This window comes from Phascolarctos cinereus, unplaced genomic scaffold, assembly GCF_003287225.1.
Source record: "Phascolarctos cinereus isolate Bilbo 61053 unplaced genomic scaffold, phaCin_HiC Scaffold_726;HRSCAF=1367, whole genome shotgun sequence".
NCBI lineage: Eukaryota > Metazoa > Chordata > Mammalia > Diprotodontia > Phascolarctidae > Phascolarctos > Phascolarctos cinereus.
The window spans coordinates 94,560,294-94,566,645 of record NW_027556098.1 but is presented as its reverse complement, the minus strand read 5'-3'; positions in this window follow the sequence as shown (position 1 = coordinate 94,566,645).

Here is a 6,352-nt window from a genome sequence, read left to right as displayed (position 1 = left end):
GGATTCCCACAACTGGATACTGTCAGATAGCTGTCGGCCACCCACCTCTGCTAGAGGTATATCAAGTTCCACTCCACTCAGACCTTTAGACCCACCATCTCTGTGGTTGGGGACCATAAACCCTGCATTGTACTTAAGGTCCTTGGGACTTGGCCATCAGCCTTAATACTTTCCTTACCAGAATCATGTGTCTTGGTCTTTCCATCTATCAGAACTGAGCTTGAACATGAGTCTTATCTTGTTAGGAGACTAGGGTTTTTGTGATTATAAATAGATATATACTATATATACGTGTGTGTGTGTGTGTGAACTGAGGCATCAGTATTTGTAGAGGTCTTTTTATTTTGTGTGTTATCTTCCTCAGTTAATATGTGAGCTTTTTTATAACAAGGGCTATCTTGATTAACTATTAATATCTCAAGTGCTTAGTATAGTACTATTTGACACATACTAAGTGTTTAATAAATGGTTTTCCATTCCATTAGTAGGCAATAGGGAGTCACTGAAGAGTTTAGAGCAACAGCATGATCAAATTTATTATTCTCTCCATGGGAAAAATACCTACCTATCCACAAAACATTTTGGTTTGTTTTGTTTTGTTTTTATAGAGATCTTCCCCCATAAGGGAGGAGGCCGCCATAGGAAGCTTTTCCACAAGGTATTTTTTCCATCTATTCATGAAAACATTTTTATTAATGTGCTGTGGCTTAGGGAAAACATATAGATTATGTGCCTGATGCTAGAAAGGAAACCACAACAATCTTCTGCCATTGCAAATAGCATACTTTCACTCAAGTTCCTTTGTTCCTGTGAACAGAGACATTGGTGCCAGTCTGAGGTGGGTAAAGGAGAGAAGCTGCCAGCAAGTCACTGTACTGTGGAATGAAGTTCTCAAGAATCAGATACTTGTCACCAGCTGTCTGCTAATAGCTCTTCTGGGAGCAGAGTAGATCCATTTACACCTCTAGCATTGATCTGTTCTTGTTTGAGATGCTTTACTTATTCCATGTTTGCTAAGAGCCACAACTACTAACCACAACTAATCAAAAATGGGCCACAGAAAAAGTAAATAAGAAATCAACTCGCATAAGAGTATGAAAGGAGGTCGTCAGAGGAAAGAATGCATTGATTGACTGCTATTTATTATAGGGACACTGTCCAGAATGAATGCACCACTGGGATTGAATAGGGTATGCTCTATTTGGGTCTCACATTAGCCAGTCTTTGTATATACAAAGACACCAACTCCACATCTCAGGGTCACAAACACCAGGCCATGAATTTCTGCCTTCCAGAGGTCAAAATGATATTAGTAAAAAATAGGTAATTCATTTATTATATCTATATGCTTACATATGTATGTGTGTGTGTGTATATATATATATATATATACATACACATATATATATACATACACATATATATATATACATGTGTATATACGTGTGTATGTATACATCCACACACATATATTAAATCAAAATAAACTTCCCATACATACCCACCAACTGTCCTCTCCAGGGTCATATTTGTTATATTACTACTGCTATCAACTTTTCTTGCTGTCATGAATAAGCTTATGATGGATCTACCTTAAAACGTGGTCATTTTTTAATGGTGAATCTTTTCCCTATTTTTTTTCTTATCAAAAATCATAGTAGGTGTCAAATCAGAGGGCACCAGTTTGTATCCCTCTTTATATTCTGTTGCTTACCGGATGACCTTAGTCAAGGTCACTTAACTATTCCTATAAAATGAAGAAGTTGGGATAGATGACTTCTGAGATGCCTTCCAGTTATAAGGCTTATGAATCAAGAGTCATAAACTATTTCAGTACCTGACAAAAAAATTCTGAAAAATCACTTTGTGGCTGTTTGGAAATAATCAATATTTCTTTGGTGACAAGACCCATGTTTTACTTAATCTTTATGACTCTCCTGGTACTTATTACAGTGCTCTGCAGACAGTAAGTACTTAATAAATGATTACAAAACTGAATTGGATGTGCAGGAAGGTTAATACTAAAAGATGCAAGTGCATTTTTTTTTCATTTAGACCATAAAGCCCTCTCTTGGAACAGAAGAACCAAGGAAACCCCAAATGAGGCACAAAAAGTTAGCCACAACTGAAAAACAACTCAAAAACAACTAATTATAATTTCACTCAGAAAATTAGAATGATAGAATAATAATAGTAGCTAGGATATATAGAGTGTTTTAAGGTTTGCAAAGTACTTTATATATGTTATCTCCATTTAATCCTCACAATAATCTTGTGAAGTAGATGCTATTTAATTCCTATTTTACAGATGATAAAACTGAGGGAAAAGTGACTAGATATCTTGAATGGGTCATTCATCTAGTAAGTATCTGAGATGGGCTATGAATTGTGAACTGTCTGACTTCCAAGTCCAGCACTCTATCCACTGCACCATCTCTGAAATCCTTAAAGGAAAGGAGATTAGACTATACCTGAAGCAAACAGACAGTAAAGTCATGGAGGAATTACATTTCCAACAATCCAGAAACCATCTCACTGTATAGCAAAAAATACAGTTGCAGTGGTCCAGTGGTCAAAGTAACAAATGTTTATTTCTGTTTTTCTTATTGCTTATTATTTCATTATTGTCATCATGACAATTCTTAGTGTTATCACCAAGATATGTGAATAAGTGTTGTTAGATTATTAGTGATGAGTCACCCAGAGCCCATCTGGGACTATCAGGTGGTAGAAAGGCCTGTCACAGCCAGGGCTACCCAGAACCCACCTGGGCTGCTTGACTGTTTACATGGCTTGGATGAGGTGGGACTCTGGTCCTTCTGATGAGATATAAGGTCACCAGGCATTACCATGTCTTTTGATACTGCTACCTAAAGTCCTTAGACTTTACCATCCGCCCTGCTTCTGTGCTATACAGACCCTCAGCCCTGGCCACAAAGTGACCTACAGACCCGTTGCCTTGATACCTTCCTCTGCCACTACATCTTTAGGACTTCAGGTCCTTGCCATCCACATTGCAGCATGTTCATTTATGGGTTGTCTCCAACAATTAGAGTGTTAACTGCTTGAAAGAAGGCTTATTTTTGTATCCCCAGCACTTATCACAGTGCTTGGCACATACTGAGCATTTATAAATGCTTTTTCTTCTATTCATTCATTTTCATTATCAACATAATGGTTATCTCTAAATGGCACAAAAGCCATTCATTTTTCAATGATGAGAAAACAATTGCTGCTCACCTTCTGCCACATTACCACATGGGATAATCTGTTTGTTGTTTCAATATCCAGTGTGCTATTCAAAGGTTGAGCTATAACCAAAGCCTTTATCAGACAAAGGAAAAATAATCTGAGCTCAAATCCCATTTCACATACTTGCTGGTTGTGTGATTCTGGGCAAGTCATTTTACCTGTCAGAGACTCGTCTTCCTCTTCTGTAAGATGGGATAGTAGCACCTACCTCACAGGTTGTTATGAGAATCAGATGACAATGCCATAGGCAAGATGCTAAGCAAATTTAGAAGTGTCAAATAAATATGAGCATCTCATTCTTAACTTTTCCAATGGGATTCATAGAAATAGTTCTGGGGCAAGTCACTATCTTCCCACCATGCTTTTATATTTAATATTCTATAGACTATTTCCTGGGGAGAGGGGACAAAATAACTGCTTTTTATAGCTTAATTCAAGTATTATGATATTAGTTCATCCTCCATAGGCTCAATGAAAGTATTCCTGATATAACTCCAAGAGCAGTCATGCACCACAGGGATGAGATTCACCTGATCCTGATCCCACAAGATTTTGATGTTCTCTTTCTAGAACTCTCTGTTTGGAAAACATTTTGTTCCATATAGCTTAGCGATAAGTATTTGGTATATTAACATCTTTTTAAAAAGCTCTCAAGATTCCAGGCAATTGTTCACTCTCTGTGTGTGAGACATTCCAAGCAAACTGTTCCCCCAAAACTCAGTATTCCATCTCCTATCTCTGTGAAGTTACACAAGTTGTCTGCCACCTTATGATGAGAATGTCCTGCATTTTTAATTACTTTTTTAAAAAAATTCTCATTGTCTTAGGAGCTTTTTGCATATCATTGATGCATTTCTAGAAAAGTTTCCTATGTGTTGTATCCATCTTTCAAAATTCCACACTAGGGTAAAGTGTTATCAAGTTGCTGAGGTCAAATTTAGTTTTTAGCAAATGTACTCCAAAAAATGTGTCCTTCTATTGATTTTTAAGACATCTGCAAAGAAAGAAAGTCATTATATTAATACACAGTAGAACCATTATTACATAAATCTTGAATGTCTCTGTCTGTTCTAATTAAAATGCATAGAAGCATGAGTTACCATAATCTTCAAAAGATTGCCGAGAGTCTACAAAATGTAATAGACCTTAATACACTTAAGTGCTGAACTAAAATGACATTTAACTCAAGTGACCCAGTATTCCTTCACAGATGTCACAATTTGCTTTATGCTAGGTTTAACACTGATTCTGGTTATTTCAGCGAAACTCCTATTGTCTTTGAATTACAGTAAGCACTAACTCAAATTGTCACTGTTTTCTCGTAGCTCCCATAATGTTGTCCTTCTGTTCTTGTGTTCTGCTGAAAAGAAAAGAAAATATTATCCTGCTCCAATATTTTGAAGGCTACTTTTTCAAACCAGAAGGGCTGATTACCTTAACAATGCTATCTTTCTCAGTGCACCTTGAGATAATCTCAGTTTTGCTGGGAAGGATTGCTATCGTTAGATTATAAAGATCTTTATGCAAAGTATTTTGGTCCACCATTCCTGGTGTTTGAAATAAACGTTCCCTTTAAATGAGCAGTAAATCTCTATTGATCACTCAATGACCCTAAACTATGGGCCAGTGAATAAAAAACTGATATTGGAGCATGTTTCTGATCTAGGGATGTCTTTCAATCAATCAATCAATCAATCAATAAGCATTTGTTAAGTCCTAGGGGAGCTAGGTGGCACAGCAGAGGGGCCTGGAGTCAGGAAGACTCATCTTCCTAAGTTCAAATCTGGCCTCAACACTTACTAGCTGTGTGACCCTGGGCAAGTCACTTAACCCTGTTTGTCTTGGTTTCCTCATATGTAAAATGAGCTGGAGAAGGAAATGACAAACTTTGCCAAGAAAACCCCAAATGAGGTCTCAAAGAGTCATATACAAGTGAAAAAATGACTGACCTGTCATGAAATAAGAGATGGTTGGTGCAACATTGCATATGAGAGATTGTTAGGGCCTGAACGAGGGTAATAGCTCTGTTAGAAGAGAACTGATTCAAGATATGTTCTAAAATATTTATAGCAGCTCTTCGTGGTGGCAAAGAACTGGAAATTTCAGGGATGCCCATCAATTGGGGACTGGCTGAACAAGTTGTGGTATATGATTGTGATGGAATACTACTGTGTTATAAGAAATGATGAGCTCAATGATCTTAGAAAAACATGGAAAGATTTGCACAAAATAACAAAGAGCAAAGTGAACAGAACCAAGAGAATAGTGTAACAGCAATATTGTTTTAATAATGACTTTGAGTGAATAAATTATTTTGACTGTTGTAATTACCCAAATTAAATATAAAGGACATATGAAGAAAGATGTTACCTGCATCCAGAGAAAGAACTGAACTGATAAATAGAAGTATGTATAGAATAATTTTACGTATATATACATACATATATACCTATTTGTATCTAATTGTAGCCATCTCTAGGGCACGGTGGGGGGGAAGGAAAAAAGGAAAAAAAGAAATTCCCATGATAACTTCATTATATATTTAAAAGGAATAGTAAGTTGCACATAATAGATTTGCAGTTTCATGTGCAATCATCTTTTTATTATACAAAGTTATGGAAATGCTTGTTTTGTTCCATGAATTAAAAATATGTTTTTAAAAGAAACATAATAGAGTTAGAAATGACAAGATTTGGCAACTGCTTACATATGTGTGGTAAGTCACAAAAAGTTAGCCACAACTGAAAAACAACTCGATGACAACTAATTATAATTTCACTATGAAAATTGGGAATGATAGAATAATAATAGTAGCTAGGATATATAGAGTGTTTTAAGGTTTGCAAAGTACTTTATATACATTATCTCCATTTAATCCTCATAACAATCTTGTGAAGTAGATGCTATTTAATTCCTATTTTACAGATGATAAAACTGAGGGAAAAGTGGTTAGATATCTTGAATGGGTCACTCATCTAGTAAGTGTCTGAGGTAGCCTATGAATTGTAAACTGACTTCCAAAGTCCAGAACTCTGTCTACTGCACCATCTCTGAGATCCTTAAAGGAAAGGAGATTAGACTATACTGAAGCAAACAGACA